The following is a 22,178-nucleotide window of genomic DNA, read 5'->3' as shown; positions in this document are numbered from 1 at the left end:
TAGCCCAGGAAGGGTGCCATGAATATTGGCCCCCTCCCAGGCTAGAAACACCAGTCGTCAGCCGCCCCAGAAATGGCGCATCCATAGGATGCGCCAACTCTGGCACTTAGCCTCGCTCTTCCATGCTGCCCTGGTGCGGTGGCAGGGGGTAATAGTGGTGGGGTTCATGTCAGCGCCAGCTGCCATGAAGCCCAGGTTAGTAATGATGGGCGTCTATAAGACACCCCCATTACTAACCTACAAAGTGTTAAAAAGAAAAAACACACTACACCCAGAAAAAAATAATTTATTTGAAATAAAACACACAATTTTATTTAATTCTTAGTTTACTAAAAATAATAGTTACCTGTCCACGTTCCTGCGCTGATCTCCCATGCACAGCTGTCACATCTGGAGATGGTGACAGCTGTGCATGGCTGCTGTAAGCTCACGCTGCCGGGAACACGTCCGCTCCCGGCAGCGGGAGCCACTGACTGAGGTCACCGGAGTGCATTCAGGCAGCGCAGCTCCGGAGACCTCCTTTACGGCACTGCTGTACCGTGGGAATTTCTCACGATACAGCAGGGCCGTAAAGGAGCTAACCGGAGCAGCGCTGCCTGAACTCCGGTGAACCCTTACGGCCCCGTCATTCTAGCGGCGGCAGCGGTTCAGAGCGGTCACATTCTATGTGGCTGCTCTGAACTGGAGATCTTCGTGGGACACTCGTGGACTGCTACGGAGGGGTAAGGATAAGGTTGTGGTTTATTATTTTATATTTTATTACAGGAGATCGATGGCTTCGGGGAATTAGGTGTCTAGGTGAGTATAGGTGTAGTTTTTTATTTTTTACTTTATTTTAGGTGGCGATCGGCGGGGACAGGTAATGTATGAACTAATTTATTGTAGGTAACCACTGGCCACCAATGACGTGTATTTAACATTTATTGGGGACACAGTAGGGCAATTTAAATAGCAGGATCAGGCTGATGGGAACTACTGCTCCCATCGAGCTGATCCTGCTGGCAGGAGTGGACGGGGGACAGACATAGGCCGATGGGAGTAGTAGTGTCACATCGGCCTATGTCTGCCTGCACGCACACACCCGCACAGACACCGCACACACCCGCACACATCGCACAGACACCGCGCACACCCGCACAGACACCCACACACACCAATCATGACCGGTCTGGGAGGTGAGGCTGACCTGTGCGGCCGTGGGAAAGTTCATGTGAGTTCATGCAGTCAAGCATGAACTCACATGAACCCTCTGAGGGCAACGCGGCGACTTCAAATGAACAGCTGATCGGCATCACCTGATACCTCAGCTGTTCATTTGAAATAACCGGCGGGAAAACGCAGCACAGAACGGGAAAGCCGGCGGTGAAGTCTTTTGACTGCCGGCTTCCCCGCCCGGGTCCTTCACTCCCCGCTCCTTGGTGCTGCGCTCCCCGCCCGGTCCTAACTTACGATCGGGATGGGAGGTGGCGAGGGGAGCGGAGGATCGGGGTGGGAGGCTGCGGGGAAGCAGTATGGGGCTGTGTGATTGTTTAAAAGCCGGCGGCTTTTTACCGCGCGCCGGCTTTTAAACAATCAGGAGAATTCTCCCCCGCTGGGATGGCATTCTGATGACAGGCTGGATCGCGCTGCCATCCAACTTGTCATCCTTCACAGACACTGCAGAGCGCAGGCATTATGGGAACTTCCGATTCCGGTATCCGATATTGTAAAAGTATCGGAATTAAGTATCGGAATTCCGATACCGCGAATATCGGCCGATACCCGATATTACAGTATCGGAATGCTCAACACTAGTGTTGAGCGAACATGCTCGACACTGCTCGGTACTCGCCCGAGCATCACGCTACTCGGGATGTTCGGCAAGCACCGGGCATTTCCGGGTTACTCGGGCGGGAGCTCGGGTCTCCGCCCTGCATGTTTGGCGCTCTTTACAGAGCCAATGAACATGCAGGGATTGCCAGCCAGTCACTGTAATGCTGCAGCCATGTTGGTTGCGGGCATTACAGTGATTGGCTGGCCGCACAGCGTCACCTCGAGTATTTAAAACGGGGCGCCGCCATCTTGGACACAGTCGCTCTGGATTAGACAGTGTAGGGACAGCGCTGCTGATTTAGGGAGAGATATAAACTGCGAAATAGTTAGTGTAGGGTCTGTAAAGGCTGCCAGAACAAACAAACAGTCCTTTTCAGGACTAAAATCCATCCCAGATACCAGGCAGGCAGGCTGTATAGGAGACACAGTGGTTATACCAGCAAACGCTGCATTACAGTCCTGTGTGCTCCTGTTGCTGAAATTGCTGGACTTAGCACCAGGTGTCAGGGGCCAGGAAAAATCCTTTTTTTTTTCATCTAAATCCTCCCTTTTTTTTCCTCCTTCACACTGTACTAATACCCGTCTTATTAACCTTTTGGTGTGTCCCCCCCCCACCCCCAAAAAAGCGTGTCTCTGATTTTTCAGACACAAATATAACTGTTGAAAATAGTCTGGTGTAGGCTAGAGAAACAGAAGTGTTGTTTTGCACTTCCACGGTTCAAACCTCTGTATTATCCATTTTGGGCCATTTGGATCTAAAAAAAAAACAGTTTGAGCGTGTAGCTCACTGTTCAGCCGCAAATATCTCCATTTAAAAAAGTGTGGTATACCCCAGTAAACAATAACTGTGGTTTTGCCATCCCACGGTAAAAAATCTCTATTATTCAGCTTTTGGTAGTTTTTTCCGTAAAGAAAAACAGTAGTGTCTCCTGATTGTTGTGACACAAAAATATATCTGTTGAAAATAGTCTTGTGTAGGCCCGACATCCCAGTGTGGTTTCGCAGTTCCACGGGTCAAATCGCTGCACTATCCAGTTTTGGGCCTTTGGTATCTAAAAAAAAAGCAGTTTGAGTGTGTCGCTCACTGTTCAGCCGCAAATATCTCTATTTAAAAAAGTGTGGTATACCCCAGTAAACAATAACTGTGGTTTTGCCATCCCACGGTAAAAAATCTCTATTATTCAGCTTTTGGTAGTATTTTCCGTAAAGAAAAACAGTAGTGTCTCCTGACTGTTGTGACACAAAAATATATCTGTTGAAAATAGTCTTGTGTAGGCCCGACATCCCAGTGTGGTTTCGCAGTTCCACGGGTCAAATCGCTGTACTGTCCAGTTTTGGGCCTTTGGTATCTAAAAAAAAAGCAGTTTGAGTGTGTCGCTCACTGTTCAGCCGCAAATATCTCTATTTAAAAAAGTGTGATATACCCCAGTAAAAAATAACTGTGGTTTTGCCATCCCACGGTAAAAAATCTCTATTATTCAGCTTTTGGTAGTTTTTTCCGTAAAGAAAAACAGTAGTGTCTCCTGACTGTTGTGACACAAAAAAATATATCTGTTGAAAATAGTCTTGTGTAGGCCCGACATCCCAGTGTGGTTTCGCAGTTCCACAGGCCAAATCGCTGTACTATCCAGTTTTGGGCCTTTGGTATCTAAAAAAAATGCAGTTTGAGTGTGTCGCTCACTGTTCAGCAGCAAATATCTCTATTTAAAAAAGTGTGGTATACCCCAGTAAACAATAACTGTGGTTTTGCCATCCCACGGTAAAAAATCTCTATTATTCAGGTTTTGGTAGTTTTTTCCGTAAAGAAAAACAGTAGTGTCTCCTGACTGTTGTGACACAAAAATATATCTGTTGAAAATAGTCTTGTGTAGGCCCGACATCCCAGTGTGGTTTCGCAGTTCCACGGGTCAAATCGCTGTACTATCCAGTTTTGGGCCTTTGGTATCCAAAAAAAAAGCAGTTTGAGTGTGTCGCTCACTGTTCAGCCGCATATATCTCTATTTAAAAAAGTGTGGTATACCCCAGTAAACAATAACTGTGGTTTTGCCATCCCACGGTAAAAATCTCTATTATTCAGCTTTTGGTAGTTTTTTCCGTAAAGAAAAACAGTAGTGTCTCCTGACTGTTGTGACACAAAAATATATCTGTTGAAAATAGTCTTGTGTAGGCCCAACATCCCATTGTGGTTTCGCAGTTCCACGGGTCAAATCGCTGTACTATCCAGTTTTGGGCCTTTGGTATCTAAAAAAAAAGCAGTTTGAGTGTGTCGCTCACTGTTCAGCCACAAATATCTCTATTTAAAAAAGTGTGGTATACCCCAGTAAACAATAACTGTGGTTTTGCCATCCCACGGTAAAAAATCTCTATTATTCAGCTTTTGGTAGTTTTTTCCGTAAAGAAACACAGTAGTGTCTCCTGACTGTTGTGACACAAAAATATATCTGTTGAAAATAGTCTTGTGTAGGCCCGACATCCCATTGTGGTTTCGCAGTTCCACGGGTCAAATCGCTGTACTATCCAGTTTTGGGCCTTTGGTATCTAAAAAAAAAGCAGTTTGAGTGTGTCGCTCACTGTTCAGCCACAAATATCTCTATTTAAAAAAGTGTGGTATACCCCAGTAAACAATAACTGTGGTTTTGCCATCCCACGGTAAAAAATCTCTATTATTCAGCTTTTGGTAGTTTTTTCCGTAAAGAAACACAGTAGTGTCTCCTGACTGTTGTGACACAAAAATATATCTGTTGAAAATAGTCTTGTGTAGGCCCGACATCCCAGTGTGGTTTCGCAGTTCCACGGGCCAAATCGCTGTACTATCCAGTTTTGGGCTTTTGGTATCTAAAAAAAAAGCAGTTTGAGTGTGTCGCTCACTGTTCAGCTGCAAATATCTCTATTTAAAAAAGTGTGGTATACCCCAGTAAACAATAACTGTGGTTTTGCCATCCCACGGTAAAAAATCTCTATTATTCAGGTTTTGGTAGTTTTTTCCGTAAAGAAAAACAGTAGTGTCTCCTGACTGTTGTGACACAAAAATATATCTGTTGAAAATAGTCTTGTGTAGGCCCGACATCCCAGTGTGGTTTCGCAGTTCCACGGGTCAAATCGCTGTACTATCCAGTTTTGGGCCTTTGGTATCTAAAAAAAAAGCAGTTTGAGTGTGTCGCTCACTGTTCAGCCGCAAATATCTCTATTTAAAAAAGTGTGGTATACCCCAGTAAACAATAATTGTGGTTTTGCCATCCCACGGTAAAAAATCTCTATTATTCAAGTTTTGGTAGTTTTTTCTGTAAAGAAAAACAGTAGTGTCTCCTGACTGTTGTGACACAAAAATATATCTGTTGAAAATAGTCTTGTGTAGGCCCGACATCCCAGTGTGGTTTCGCAGTTCCACGGGTCAAATCACTGTACTATCTAGTTTTGGGCCTTTGGTATCTAAAAAAAAGCAGTTTGAGTGTGTCGCTCACTGTTCAGCCGCAAATATCTCTATTTAAAAAAGTGTGGTATACCCCAGTAAACAATAACTGTGGTTTTCCTCTTCCACGGTTCTAATCTACACTTTATCACCATTTTTTCATTGATAGTGCAAGTGTAAGCTATTTTACTTCATTTACAATGGGCAAGGCGCGTGGCAAGGGACGTGGAAGTGGACGTTCTGGTGATGGTTCGTGCAGAGGACGGGGCCGTGGCCAAGGTGAAAATGTGCCACAACCAACAGCCACATCTTCTCGCTCCCACTTCTTGACCGAATTACTAGGGAAGCACAGAACAACACCAGTATTGAGAACTGATCAGTGTGAACAGGTTATTAATTGGATAGCAGATAATACTTCCAGTTACCTGGGCACCACCACCTCCGGTCTGTCTTCCACACGGTCAACTCTTAGTAGCCGTGAGTCTCGACCGCATTCTCCTCCTCACCGTGATGCTCCTTCCTCCCACCATGCCGAGTGTCGTCAGACAGCAAGTGATCCCACACTTGGACAATCTGAAGAGCTGTTCACTGGTCCATTTCCATATTTGGGCCACTCGCCTGATACGCTTGAAGTGGTGGAAGAGGAGATCCCATGTTGCGATGCCCAAATATTTGAACAGCCACGGCCAGAGGAAGTCGACGTTGGCAATCTGTCACAAGAGGTGGACGATGACGAGACACAATTGCCAGGAAGTGAGGAGGAGGATCGTGGTGCGCAAGTGGAAGAGGAGGAGGTGGTGGATGATCTAGTAACTGACCCAACGTGGAAGGAGGACATGCAGAGTGAGGCCATCAGCACACAGGGGGAGGGAGGCAGAGTACCCCAACAGGCAGGAAGAAGCAGTGTGGTGGCCGCAAACAGAAGGCAGGCAACCGTTCCCCGTAACACCAACACGAGGGACGTTGCCAGTACAAGCGGTAGGTCTTCCAGTGTCTGGAATTTTTTTAAAGACTCTGCTGATAACCCCAAAAAGGCCATATGTTCCACCTGCCATGCCAGCATCAGCAGGGGTGACAAAACTGCCAGCCTGACCACCACCAGCATGATCAGGCACATGGCAGCAAAGCACCCGACTTTGTGGGGCGAAACCCAGGGTCCACGACCAGTGTCAGCGGGTGTCACCACTACTTCTTCCACTGTTGTGCATGCAATAGAACCCCCTGTTGTGTGTGCAAGGCAATCTCCTGTCCATACTGCATGTAAAGATGCCCCCTCCTCTCAGTCTTGACTTGTTATGGCAGTTTCTCAAGAAACAGCATCAACGTCCATGTCCATGTCCCACTGCAGCGTTCAATTGTCCATATCCCAGAACTTTGAACGAAAGCGGAAATTCGCAGCTAACGCCCCACAGGCCACAGTCCTAAATTCGCACATTTCACGACTGCTTGCGTTGGAAATGTTGCCTTTTAGGCTGGTGGAGACGGAATCCTTCCGCAATCTTATGGCGGTGGCCGTCCCTCGGTACTCGGTCCCCAGCCGACACTATTTTGCCCGGTGTGCCTTCCCCGCACTACACAAGCACGTGTCCCAAAGCATCTGCCGTGCCCTCAACAACGCAGTTACTGGGAGAGTCCACCTGACAACGGACACGTGGACAAGTGCTTGTGGACAGGGACGGTACATCTCTCTGACGGCACACTGGGTAAACATAGTGGAAGCCGGGACCCAGTCGAACCTTGGGACAGAACACATCCTCCCCACACCGAGGATTGCGGGCCCTATGTCAGTCAGAGTTGCCCCCACAGTGTACAGCTCCTGCGCATCCTCCTCCTCTTCCTCATGTTCAGCCTCCATCTCAGATATCACCACATCAGTTACAAGCTGGAAGCATTGCGGTACTGCCTCCGCCAAGCAGCAACAGGCTGTGCTGAAACTCATAAGCTTAGGTGATAAACCTCACACTGCTTATGAGTTGTGGACAGCTGTGAAAGAGCAGGCAGATCTGTGGCTGAGACCGCTGAACCTACATCCCGGCATGGTCGTGTGTGACAATGGCCGTAACCTGGTGGCGGCTCTGAGGCGAGGTGAGATAACACACGTACCATGCCTGGCTCATGTGCTTAACCTCGTGGTTCAGCGGTTTCTTAAATCGTACCCCGAGTTGCCAGATCTGCTCGTGAAAGTACGCCGCCTGTCAGCTCATTTTTGCAAGTCGGCTACAGCTTCCGCCGCCCTTGCTGTGTTGCAGCAGAGTTTGCAGCTTCCGGCACACCGACTGGTGTGTGATGTCCCCACACGTTGGAACTCTACCCTCCACATGTTGCAAAGGATTTGTGAGCAGAAGAGAGCAGTTGTGGAGTACCAGCTGCAACAAGGCCGTCGATATTCAGGTAAGACTCCACACATAAGACCTCAGGAGTGGACCTGGATGTCTGACATATGTACCATCCTGACAAACTTTGAGGAGGCCACCAAGATGGTGAGTGGCGATGACGCCATCATTAGTGTCAGCATCCCACTTGTCTGTCTTTTGCAACGCTCTCTGCAGAGAATTAAAGAGGAGGCATTGCAGCCAGAGTATGATGAGATGGATCAAGAAGCCGTAGCGGGCGATTACACACAGCACAGCCTCATCTCATCCCAACGTGCATTGGGGGACAATGAGGGAGAGTAGGAGGAGGAGGAGGAGGAGGAAGAACAGGAGCTGCTATCATGCGTTGTAGACGGTAGTACCTGTACAAGTGTCATACCGTCGGTTCAGCGTGGGTGGCCTGAGGACAGAGGGGAGGAGGAAGAGGAGGAGGAGGAGGAGAGCATGGTCAGTTGTCATCTTGGTGAGGACACGGAAATCTTGCTCATTACCAGTCTGGCACGCATGGCTGACTTTATGTTACGCTGCCTTAACCGTGACCCTCGCGTTGTCAAAAAGTTTGGTGACAGTCATTACTGGTTGGAGACACTTGTAGACCCCCGCTACAAGGAGAACTTTCACTCTCTTATTCCTGAGGTGGAGAGGTCTACAAAAATGAGGCAATACCAGAAGGCCCTTGCTGCAGAACTCAAAAAAAATTCCCATCTGAACACGCTAGCGGCAGAGGTCACAGTTCGTTGCCCAACCAAGGCGTACAGGCGAGAGAGATGCAACTCCAATCCAGCAGAGGCAGGGGAACACTGTCAACGTTCTGGGACAATTTTCTGACACCCGCCCAGCTTACAGGCCCTGAGGCGAGGGGTACTCTCACAAGGAGTGGAAAGTTTCAAAAGATGGTGAGGGAGTACCTTGCCGATCGTACCAGTGTCCTCCGTGATTCCTCTGTGCATTTTAATTATTGGGTATCCAAGCTTGACACTTGGAATGAACTCGCTCTGTACGCCTTGGAGGTCCTGACCTGCCCTGCCGCTAGCGTGTTATCGGAGTGTGTTTTTAGTGCCGCTGGGGGAATTATACCTGAAAAGCGCACTATCCTGTCAACTGACAATGCTGACAAGCAGACCCTTATCAAAATGAACAAGGGCTGCATTGGGCCAGACTTCTCATCACCACCAAATGACAGCAGAGTAACATAAAGTCAAATCCACTGTGTTATTTCGGGAGGTGTATTCACATGCACCGCTTCACACCCACACATGGGTATACGCTTCCTCGTTTCGGCTGTTTAATCTTCTTCTCCTTATCCTCAGCCTCCACCACCACTATACCACCAGGGTGCCAGCATTGCAAGTTCCTCCGTCCTTATTTTTGGCAGCTTTTGCTTGCAAGGCATAAGCAAATACTATGGGACACCCACTCCCCAATAATGGGACTTATGTTTGTAATATGCTGTACTGCATGGCTCTTGTAAGGGGCACTGCAAGTTGCTCCGTCCTAATTTTTGGCAGCTTTTGCTTGGAAAGCATAAGCAAATACTATGGGACACCCACTCCCCAATAATGGGACTTATGTTTGTAATATGCTGTACTGCATGGCTCTTGTAAGGGGCATTGCAAGTTGCTCCGTCCTAAATTTTGGCAGCTTTTGCTGGGAAAGCATAAGCAAATACTATGGGACACCCACTCCCCAATAATGGGACTTATGTTTGTAATATGCTGTACTGCATAGCTCTTGTAAGGGGCATTGCAAGTTGCTCTGTCCTAATTTTTGGCAGCTTTTGCTGGGAAAGCATAAGCAAATACTATGGGACACTCACTCCCCAATAATGGGACTTATGTTTGTAATATGCTGTACTGCATGGCTCTTGTAAGGGGCATTGCAAGTTGCTCCGTCCTAATTTTTGGCAGCTTTTGCTGGGAAAGCATAAGCAAATACCATGGGACACCCACTCCCCAATAATGGGACTTATATTTGTAATATGCTGTACTGCATGGCTCTTGTAAGGGGCATTGCAAGTTGCTCCGTCCTAATTTTTGGCAGCTTTTGCTGGGAAAGCGTAAGCAAATACTATGGGACACCCACTCCCCAATAATGGGACTTATGTTTGTAATATGCTGTACTGCATGGCTCTTGTAAGGGGCATTGCAAGTTGCTCCGTCCTAGTTTTTGGCAGCTTTTGCTTGGAAAGCATAAGCAAATACCATTGGACACCCACTCCCCAATAATGGGACTTATGTTTGTAATATGCTGTACTGCATGTGACGCGCCCCCTGGGCCATGTGTACACGTGTGTGGGATACCCGATGCCGGGTCCCTGGGGTCTGTAGTCTCTGTGGCGGTGACCCGGTCCCGTGGCTCAGGCTGGTCAAACCAGTGGCAGTCTTTCTTAGGTTTTGAGGTTAATTGTCCGACTGCGCCACCCGTGGATTGCGGTCAGGGAGTACCACCGCTGCGAGGCAGACCACTGAGGCTGGTGTGCGCAGCATAGAATGGGATAACTCCCCTCGGGAGGAGTATAGCCTCAGGGCAGTGAGTGTGGATGATGGGGGTGATGGTGCACGAGCGCAGCAGGAATGACTCAGAGTCTTTGCAGTGCAGTTCAGGGTCTTTACTGATGATTATAAGGTAGACCCTCCCGGGAGTACTGGCTAGCATAAGAGGCCTGGTCAGTCTGTGAGCAAGCAGGAGTTCCCCTGGCCAGGTGGAGTTGTAGGCCTCCCCGTCTGTCTGCAATCTTCCTGGCTACCTTGCTGTAAGTGGGTAGAAGTAGCCCACGTCCCTGAGTGTACCGTGTAGTGCTCACCCGTATGGCTGGTGACTTGGGGCCTTCTGTTAACCTCCGCTCCACGACAGCGGTGCTGGTCCCTTGCTTGTGACTGAGCCTCCGGGCTTCTATGGCCAGAGGACCTGAAATCCCCTGTCGGCTGTTTTCTGCTGCTGGATATATAAGTCCTCACAGCTTCGGACTCCTGTGTCCGGTTCCTATTGTCTTCTGCCAGGGCGAGCTCTGCTCAGCTTCCAGCCCCTGGTCTTTAGCTCCTAGCTCCTACAGAGCTCTATGCTGTTACTTTCCCTTGCTCTCACTCTGACTCTGACTGTTCTCTGACTCACTCAACCACGCCCCAGATCCAGTTTATAAGGGCAGAATTCTCCACTCCCAGGATTGGTGCAGGAGGATGTTGCATGTTTAAGGGATCCTGACCAGGAAACCTCCCACTTGCTCTACGACGTAATATCTCTATTACTGTGGTAACCAGACCCCTGGGGTGCCACACATGGCTCTTGTAAGGGGCATTGCAGTTCCTCATAATTTTTGGAAAGCCTTCCATTCACTGCTTAGGCCAACAGTGCACGGGAGACCCAGTTGCTATAAATGGAAAAAAAGGTTTGGTTAACGCCCTCTGACCTCCATGTCATTTCCAAGGGGCATTGGAGTGGCTTGAAATTTTTGGTAGGCATTGCACTCACTGTATGCCCTATAACTGTGTAGCTGAACCGCTCCTTTTGTTACAGAAACATATCCTACAAGACATATCTGGTTGACTGGCCTGATATTGATGTGAATGGTCCCTGTACCTCCTGCTCTTTCTCCATTGCCACCACCTCATCCATAATTTATCACCTGAAGCTTTGTTTTAACGGGAGTCATAGAACTGGGATAGTAGAAGGAAAACATCCAGCAATCCTCGGAGGAGGTAGGATATGCGCCAAAACGCTGACCACCTCAGGCCTAGCCGCTACTACATACATGCGCTTGCATTACAACAAAACAAAGCAGATGCTAACTTCTATCATCCTCATCATGCTCCTCACCTTGGCACTCTCAACTCCCCTGATGGAGAAGCCAGGGCCCACCGGAGGAGTCTGATAGTCCGGTGGGCTCGGCCAATGCTGCCCTAAAGCAGGCCAGGCTAAGAAAAGTGTGGGAAAGGTTACCGGGACAAATAGGGTTGGCTGGGGACCGAGTATGGACACCCGGCCACCCCCTGGAGGCTGGGGAGCAAGCGGGGACACCCGGCCACCAGGCGGCTGGGGACTGAGTATGGATACCAGGCCGCCGACACAGCCATGGCGTGGTGGACAGATTCCGCCTCCACATGCCTAAAAGGCCCAATTTAAAGTGCAAGCAAGCAAGCAGTATGGTATTGCAGCCTGGGGGTTGGTGGGTGGCAGGCTGCATACTTGCGCTTGCATTGCAAGGAATGGGAGAGGTACAATTGAACACTGCCCTGGGACATGGACTGGAATGGGGATAGTTGCAAGGTGGGAGGCATCTTCGCATGTATCATGAACAGGGGTTTGGCATGCACACACTACAGCGGAATAGGCTCTCCTTCCCACTAAATGCACTGGGGAGGGCACAGGTAATGTTTTGGTATACGCGCTTAATCTTATGTATAAGGCACACCAGGACAAATATGGGCGGCTGGGGACTGAGTATGGATACCTCGCTGCCGAAGCAGCCGTGAGGTAGTGGCCAGCTTCGGCCTCCTCCAAACTAAAAGGCCCCATTTCAAGTGCAAGCTAGCAGTATGGAATTGCAGTCTGGGGGTGGGTGGGTGGCAGGCTGCACACTTACACTTGCATTAAAAGAAAACATAGCAGATGCTAACTTCTGTCATCATCATCATGCTCCGCACCTTGGCACTCTCAACTCCACCGATGGAGAAGTCAGGGCCCACCGGAGGAGTCTGGTTCTCTGGTGGGCTCGTCCAATGCTGCCTAAAGCAGGCCGGGCTAAGAAAAGTGTGTGGGGGGATGTTCCAAGGAGAAATAGGGGTGGCTGGGGACTGTTTATGGACACCCGGCTGCCCCCAGGCGGCTGGGGACCGTGTGTGGACACCCGGCCGCGGGGTGGCTGGGGACCGAGTATGGACACCCGGCCGCCGGGCGGCTGGGGACTGAGTATGGATTCCAGGCCGCCAACACAGCCATGACGTGGTGGCCAGATTCCGCCTCCACATGCCTAAAAGGCCCAATTTCAAGTTCAAGCAAGCAAGCAGTATGGTATTGCAGCCTGGGGGTGGGTGGGTGGCAGGCTGAATACTTGAGCTTGTATTGCAAGGAATGGGGGAGGTACAATTGAACACTGCCCTGGGACTAGAACTTGCATGGGGATAGTTGCAAGTCTGCATCTTCTGATGCGGTAACGATCACTTATGATGGGCACACTTTTAGACAGTGACCTGGGAGTCAGAGATGCTTCCAGGGGTTTTCCCCATGCTGTTCCCTTGTCTTTTCAGCACTTTATGCATGTGTCACACAGCACATGGCCAGATAAGGTTGTAAAATGTTAAAATGACATTTCACGGTGAATGCATTTGTCATAGTTGAAAGCAATACAAAAGTGCAAAAACGCATAAAAAATGCTACTTGTGAACATAGCCGAAGGTGTGGAGGAGTATTTTTGTTTTTGGTCATTTATTTTAACTTATACACAAGTCTTTACCCTGGAAAGTTCCTTAATGTTCCTTAACATATTTCACAGGAAAAAAGTTTCACTTTCGTTTTTGAACGTTTTATTGTGAGCCTGTAAAAGTGGCTTAATACCTCTGACCACGTTGTTGACAGCAGTGACCTGGGGGTCAGAAATGCTTCCTGTGGCGATCCTCATGCTGTCCCCATGTCATTTGAGCACTGTCACTATCGTTTTGGGCACTTGTCAGGCTTTTAAAAGACTGCCAGGGGTGCCACCGCAAAAATGCTCGAGTCTCCCATAGACTAACATTGGGCTCGTTGCTCGGGTCGAGCACCCGAGTTTCACGGCGAGCTCGGCCCGAGCTTCGAGCACCCGAGCATTTTAGTGCTCACTCAACACTAATAATAATACCAAAGAATTTGTGATTGCAATCATTTTCTGGAAGAAACTGAGTATTATCTGACAGAATTGCAGGGGTGCAAATACTTTTGGCCACCACTGTATGTGCACCCTGGCCATGACATACAAAGGTTTTAAATGTAGTTTGATGAGCTGAAATAATCAATTGTGAGAAACAAGCAAAAATATATGAAATTTGGGAAGGGAGCAAATAGTTTTTCATAGCTCAGTGCATTTTTTTGCTCTAAATATTATGCGTGTATATACATATACTGTATATACATACTTTTTTATTCTATATGTCAGAATATGGAATACAATATTAGTTCACATTTCCATAATCTTAATTACAAAATGTGATCTGTATCTGATTTCAATTACTAAAGTTGACTAGCATCTACTGATAAGTGTAAAACTGTTGAAAGTATTACCGTATTTTTCGGACTATAAGATGCACTGGACCATAAGATGCACCTAGATTTTAGAGGAGGAAAGTAGGGAAAAAAAATTTGAAGGAAAAAATGTGGTTATGATGCCCTGTTATAGGGGGGTGCCAGCTGCTGACACTGTTATAGGGGTAATGTCCCTGAATTCTATAATAATATCCCCTATCCTGGTATATATATGTCCCCATCCAGGTATATATGATCCCCATCCAGGTATATATGTCCCCCAATCCAGGTATATATAGCCCCCAATCCAGGTATGCATGGCCCCCAATCCAGGTATGCATGGCCACCAATCCAGGTATACATGGCCCTCATCCTATTCCTAGTATGCATGGCCCCCTCATCACCACCCTGGTATATATGGCCCCCTCATCACCACCCTGGTATATATGGCCCCCTCATCCCCATCCTGGTAAAGATAGCCCCCTGTTCCCCATTCTGGTATATATGGCGGCCTCATCCCCATCCTGGTATACATGGCCCCCATCCTAATCCTGTTATGCATGGCCCCCTCTTCCCCATCCTGGTATGCATAGCCCCCTCATTCCCATGCTGGTATACATGGCCCCCTCATCCCCATCCTGGTATACATGCCCCTCTTATTTCCAGCCTGGTATATATGGCCCCCTCATCCTTGCATGCATGGCCTCCTCATTTTCCATCCTGGTATGCATGGCCTCCTTGTCTCCATCCTGGTATACATGGCCCCCATCCCCATCCTGGTATACATGGCCCCCTAATCCTCCTTCTGGTATGCATGGCCCCTCATCCCCATCCTGGTATGCATGGCCCCCTCATCCCCATCCTGGTATGCATGGCCCCCTCATTCCCATTCTGATATGCATGGCACCCCTCATCCCCAACCTGGTATGCATGGCCCCCTCATCCCCTTCCTGGTATGCATGGCCCCCTCATTCCCATTCTGGTATGCATTGCCCCCTCATCCCCAACCTGGTATGTATGGCCCCCAACATGCTAATCACATAAAAAATAAACAATTCTACTCACCTTCCTTTCCTCTGCTGCAGCGCTGCGTCCTGTTCTACTGGCAGCAGCTGATCTCACCGTGTAAGAAGCGCATGACGTCACTGCCATGCGCCCTCACATGTTGAAGTCAGCTGCCGGAATATTCACTGATCTCTACGCCGGGACTATGGGCGTGGAGAGCAGTGAATATTAATTTTCTTTAATAGTGAGCACGGTGTTAGCCACAGCCGCCCAGCTCCGGCAGCTCCTCAGCGATCACGTGTGCCCGCTGTTAAAGAAAATAAATATTCACTGCTTCCCACACCCATGGGCCTCACAGTGTCAACTATTAAGGAAAATTAATATTCACTACTCTCAACTCCCACGGGCGTGGGAAGCAGGGAATATTAATTTTCTTTAACAGTGGGCATAGTGTTAGCCGTAGCAGCCGGCTACTGCCTCTGTGACCCACTCCTCCGCCGCTGCCGCTCCGCCACAGCCACAGCCACAGCAGGTATATCCGGACTATAAGACACACTCTCCACTTTCCTCCCATATTTTGAAGGAAAAAAGTGTGTCTTATAGTACGAAAAATATGGTATGTTGCCCTATATCTACGTCGAGTGACATATGTGATTGTAGGTCCACTTCTATATTTCATTGCCACATTTTATAGTGACAGAAACTACAGTATATCATCAACTAAACCTGTACATATCTGTCTTCAGTAAGCTCCCTCTAGTGGTGACTGAAATGGGTTGCCGCATCTACCATCTTCAGAATCACACTGCTCCGGGCTTCCTGCCTGCCATGGGGCACGCACTACTGATGATTGACAGTTCGGACCAGAAGTATGGCTGAGCCACTGGCCTGCTGAACTGTGCGTTCTCGGCAGCACTGGAGAAATATCAAGTCTGTTAAACCAATTAGCATCAAACTGAATATTTTGATAACGGCTGATTCCTAAATAGAGAAGCACTGCAGCTCTTATCTTTATTGTTGGTTATACTGTCAAATCAGGAGCAAGATGCTGTAGTCCAGCTTTGACCTGAGGGCAAGAAGTCTCTGTTTGCTGTCACCTTCTGACAGTTTCAACTGTTAATTACCTCAATCAAATGGAGCACAAGCACCTCTGTGTCTGCCAGCTGGCAGCTAAACATTGGAAACTGGCAGCCGCAGAAGATTTAAAACCTGCAACAAAGAATTTCCATGTAAACAGTTTATTGTACCATAGACAAGCACAACAACAGACCCACAAGAGTAATCAATGGTGGACAATGCTTTGAATCTTGGCTGTATGTTATCTAATGTCATTAGTCTTCTAGTTACATATATTATACTTTCTGGAATGAAGTCGCAGGAGTGTAACTCTCACTAATTATAGCAGGAATGTTCATCAAAACCTAAAGAACTGGAGTTGTATTAAACATCATGTGCCGTTACATATTGAGTTATTGTAAAACATATGTCAAATGTTCAATAGTCCAGAAACATGAAGACACAACAGATTAGCCCAGGTCAGTCTTTGTATACTTCAAGAAGATATGGTAAAAATATGTTGAAGATATTTCACCAATATGTGTTGTGAAGACATTCAGAACAGTAAATAAGGTTTGTTTGCAAATCTTCCTTGACATGATTGAATAATATACAGGTTTACATTCTTTTTCTAAGCAAAAAAAATATGGGCAGCACAGTGGCTCAGTGGTTAGCACTGGTTTTCTGCAGCGCTGGGGTACTTGGTTCAAACCCAACAATCAATAACATCTGCAGGGAGTTTGTACGTTCTTCTTGTGTTTGCATGAGTCTCCTGCCTCAATCCAAAGAAATATTGATAGGGATCTCAGACTGTCTAAAATGCCTCCAATAACCTTATTAAAGTTTTCACTTCACTCTCTAATCCAATTGGAGTAATAGTTCATATAACATTTAACTTTTATTAATCTGATTGAAATATAAGAACACACAATTTTAGTATAAATAATTAAAGGGATAAGACAGTGAAGAAAACTTAGATTGTGATTCCCAATGAGAACAGTGCTGTTGAATATGGGGTTTCTACAGTATATATAAGCAAAGTATACTAAAAATTAGTTTCCAAAAATTAAATTCACTTTAGACTGTCAGTCAAGCCCACCTGACATTAGTCTGATGTGGCCTCCCAACTCTCTCCCAACAAATGAAGTCAGATGATGTTGAACAGCCAATCCTTTAATTCTCAGCCACCACAAGGAGTCCAGCAGCAGCTCTCTCATAGAGAACACAGGAGCGCTCTACAGAGCAAGTGCTCCTGTGTATGGAGGAGTCACGAGAGAGAGCTTCTGAGCGACCCATCGTTCAGTTGACAGCTAACTAATGTGTATGAAGCCACTAAGGTCATCAAAGGGATGATACATAAAATATTCAGCACTGTCTAAACATTATTTTTTCAACTGGGTCCACATCAGCCAGACTATGGTGACGCCTGGACCTCATCGTTGGTCATTGTCCATGACAAAATATTTAAATGCTATATTAATTTATCCTTTCCTTCTGAACTCAGTTGAATATCAAACCTGGTAAAACTAGAGAAATGACTGTGCCGAATAATATCACTTGTGTCAAAACTACCTCCCTTGCTATGCTTTTGCAGGAGGTGCCTTACCAGTAAGAACTACAGGTCTAAAAAATCCAGACCCAACTGGCATTAGATATCTAACCCAACTTAGATATCTTATTACCTTTTATAGTTTTATTGTCATGGATTCAGGAATATATGACATGAAAAATAGTTTTTTAATCATATAGATGGACATTTTTAAATTCCTAGGTAGGCTGAAAGTTTACATATTGCACATTTTTATTTATGGATAAAATTTCCACCAAGGAAATCTGAAAGTAGTTTGTATGATCTCCACATGTTTATGTGGGCTTCCTTCTATACTCCAAAGACATGCTCCAAAGACAGTATATCTTTGGAGTATAGAAGGGAATTGAGATTGTGAGCCCCAATGGGGACAGTGATGATAATTGTTAAGTGCTGTGGAAGTCAATGGTGATATATAAGAGAATAAAATTCTTCCTTGGAGAAACCTTTTCCTTATGCTCTAAAATAGTGTAATAAAGTGTATTGGGATCCTCAATCTATTAAAGCCTGTTAAAAGAGCAAGATTGTAAAACAGAGTTATTGATCATTTGATTGTATACAAAGGCATAAGGTTAACCTATTATTATAAGTTTTGTGAGAATCAATGAAAAACTCTTGCCATATTATAGAGTTGAAGAAGAGCATAGGGAGATCCCGCAGGTTAATAATACTCAAAAGCAGGAGCCTATTTGTAAATTTGGTAATAATTTCAGTAATATTGGCTGTAATCCATTGGAACATTTCATATTCATAAGCACCCAAATTAAAATATATTGCAGGTCATGTGACATATGATTTAAAGTATCAAGAGAGACATCAGTTTGAATACGTCATCTCTGCAAGTGAATACTACGTTCACTCCCTTAGAGACAATATGATCTATTCACCTGAAACCCCATATTTAATAAAGTGGAACTACAGTATAGTAATTTCACTGCAGGTTGCAAAAAAAGGAGATATCAAAAGTGCAAGCTCCACAACTTAAAATACAGTTATGCACCTTAGTATAATACAAAGAATTGAAAGGAAAATATTAAACAATGAGTGTGAAAGAACAAAGCTATGTGATCGGTTGTCAACCTGCAAAAAGCAAATTGATTCAGAAGATATTATTAGCATGTAGATCTAATAAAAGTTATATCATGTACATTTAACAAGTGGTAAGCAGTATACAGTTTAGCTCAATTAGTATGTACACATTTGCAACCAATTCCTTTTTTTGCTCCAAAATATCCAAATAAAGAATGATGCAATGATGCAACTTTGCATACAGCAAAACCAAAGAAATGAGTCAGAGCATAAGTTGGTATGTATGCAATGTGTAAGATCACATTCACACTGTGGCCATTTCACAGACAAAACCCAAGAAAAACAAACAAAATGAGCATATACCCTATAGTAAGTAAATAGTAAAAGTACATGTAAATAACATAGGGTACATACAGTACAGACCAAAAGTTTGGACACACCTTCTCATTTAAAGAAATTTCTGTATTTTCATGACTATGAAAATTGTACATTCACACTGAAGGCATCAAAACTATGAATTAACACATGTGGAATTATATAATTAACAAAAAAGTGTGAAACAACTGAAAATATGTCTTACATTCTAGGTTCTTCAAAGTAGCCACCTTTTGCTTTGATGACTGCTTTGCACACTCTTGGCATTCTCTTGATGAGCTTCAAGAGGTAGTCACCGGAAATGGTTTTCACTTCACAGGTGTGCCCTGTCAGGTTTAATAAGTGGGATTTCTTGCCTTATAAATGGGTTTGGGACCATCAGTTGTGTTGTGCATTAGTCTGGTGGATACACAGCTGATAGTCCTACTGAATAGACTGTTAGAATTTGTATTATGGCAAGAAAAAAGAAACTAAATAAAGAAAAACGAGTGGCCATCATTACTTTAAGAAATGAAGGTCAGACAGTGCGAAAAATTGGGCAAACCTTGAAAGTGTCCCCAAGTGCAGTGGCAAAAACCATCAAGCGCTACAAAAAAACTGGCTCACATGAGGACCGCCCCAGGAAAGGAAGACCAAGAGTCACTTCTGTTTCTGAGGATAAGTTTATCTGAGTCACCAGCCTCAGAAATTGCAGGTTAACAGCAGCTCAGAGTAGAGACCAGGTCAATGCCACATAGAGTTCTAGCAGCAGACGCATCTCTACAACAACTGTTAAGAGGAGACTTTGTGCAGCAGGCCTTCATGGTAAAATAGCTGCTAGGAAACCACTGCTAAGGACAGGCAACAAGCAGAAGAGACTTGTTTGGTCCAAAGAACACAAGGAATGGACATTAGACCAGTGGAAATCTGTGCTTTGGTCTGATGAGTCCAAATTTGAGATCTTTGGTTCCAACCACCGTGTCTTTGTACGACTCAGAAAAGGTGAACAGGGGGACTCTACATGCCTGGTTCACACCGTGAAGCATGGACGAGGAGGTGTGATGGTGTGGGGGTGCTTTGCTGGTGACACTGTTGGGGATTTATTCAAAATTGAAGGCATACTGAACCAGCATGGCTACCACAGCATCTTGCAGCGACATTCTATTCCATCCGGTTTGCGTTTAGTTGGACCATCATTTATTTTTCAACAGGACAATGACCCCAAACACACCTCCAGGCCGTGTAAGGGCTATTTTACCAAGAAGGAGAGTGATGGGGTGCTACGCAAGATGACCTGGCCGCCACAGTCACCAGACCTGAACCCAATCGAGATGGTTTGGGGTGAGCTGGACCGCAGAGTGAAGGCAAAAGGGCCAACAAGTGCTAAGCATCTCTGGGAGCTCCTTCAAGATTGTTGGCAGACCATTTCTGGTGACTACCTCTTGAAGCTCATCAAGAGAATGCCAAGAGTGTGCAAAGCAGTCATCAAAGCAAAAGGTGGCTACTTTGAAGAACCTAGAATATAAGACATATTTTCATTTGTTTCACACTTTTTTGTTAAGTATATAATTCCATATGTGTTAATTCATAGTTTTGATTCCTTCAGTGTGAATGTACAATTTTCATAGTCATGAAAATACAGAAAAATCTTTAAATGAGAAGGTGTGTCCAAACTTTTGGTCTGTACTTTAGTTAACACCATTTTGTTCAAAGAAGCGTAAAGCCATCCCACCGCGACAAGGTGTACCCAATTGGGACGGTCCTATCCTGTCTCTAGTATTAAAACCTTATCTTGTGGCAGCCAACCTCAATCTACAGTAGATAAGGGCAGTGCAGGACAGGGGCCTAACTGTTCAGACACCTGCCCATGGGAAGCTACATAGATTAAATGTAAATAACATAGAGTACTTCGTTAATACTATTTTGATTAAAAAAATGTGTAAAAGCCATCCCACCACGACAAGGTGTACCCAAAATTGATCAACTAAAAATCCATTATGTCCATACAGCTTCAATGTAGACCAATATGTTTCCATGGTTGCAGACTACAAATAAGCCCTATATGTAGTCAGATTTTACATTCATATATTATCTTCTTCCACTTGCTCCATCATTTTGCTAAACTACTGAAAGTAGACAAGGGAGTAAATGAATGGGAGTGACTTATGACTTAAATTAATCAAAGCACAGTTTGTAGTGTGTAAACATAAAAACTAATAAATCTGTGCAGAGGCTTTACACACAAAATGTTAGTGCATTTTTTTCTGCAGACTATTAACAAAATTGCTATTTTCTATTTAAAATGCAACACTTAATGGAAATTGGTGGTAAACATTAGGCTGTTAGAACTCTCCTGTTAGGTTTTTTCTATCTTGCTGGTCACATGACCTTTTTTGCCTATTTAATCCTGCTCCGCCCTCCTGGCCTTGCTGGACTTCATTGTAATTTCTACTCTTAAGCTAGCCTGGTGCTTAGCTACCTTTCTTAGTCAGTTTAGCTAGGTCTTCGGACCTTTATGTTCTATGTTGTGTGTTTGTCTTTTACTGCTACAATTTCTGCTAGGAGGTGTCCAACTTTATCCCAGTCCCTAGTTCTTGTATGGATCCCTCCCTTGCATCTATAGGTCTTCGTACAGACTAGCCGAGGACTTTAGCGGGTCTGATCGCAGGATCAGGTTCCCCGTTACATCGTAGGGATCTAGTTTAGTTCTATTGTAGGGACAGATCTCCTTTCTTTCCTTAGTGCTTGTAGCAGATCATAACAGTAACTCCAGCCCAAAAATATCTCTAAGGAAAGACCTCCAATTTCCATCATGGTGTCGGTTCAGGATTTGGCTCAACACCTGCAGGGACTCTCTCTGGAGGTGGCCGAGCTTCAACAACACGTGAGTAGCTGTTCTGGAGCACATTTTGTGGAGCCAAAGGTACATTTGCCTGATTTATTTTTTGGTGATCAACAAGAATTTTTTTCCTTTAAAAATGCTTGTTTGTTGTATTTTCATTTGAGACCCAGATCCTCTGGTGATGAATCACAGCGCATAGGGTTCAGAATGTCACTTTTGCGCAAAGAACCTCAGGGATGGGCCTTTTCTCTCCAACCTAGTGATCCATGCTTTAGATCAGTGGATAGTTTTTTTTCTGCTTTGGGTTTGTTGTATGATGATCCTGATCGGGTCTCATCAGCTGAGACTGAATTGAGACGTTTGAGGCAGGGATCAGGTAATGTGGAAAAATATTGTTCTCACTTCCGTCGGTGGTCTGCCCAGGTGGGGTGGAACGATTCAGCTTTGAAAAGTTTGTTTCTTGCGGGGCTAGGTGAAAGGGTTAAGGATTTGCTGATTGCT

The sequence above is a fragment of the Phyllobates terribilis genome, unplaced genomic scaffold (genome assembly GCF_046119375.1).
Source record: "Phyllobates terribilis strain yellow unplaced genomic scaffold, ASM4611937v1 Scaffold_1__5_contigs__length_1240528914, whole genome shotgun sequence".
NCBI classification, from domain to species: Eukaryota; Metazoa; Chordata; class Amphibia; order Anura; family Dendrobatidae; genus Phyllobates; species Phyllobates terribilis.
This window is presented reverse-complemented; position numbering follows the sequence as displayed.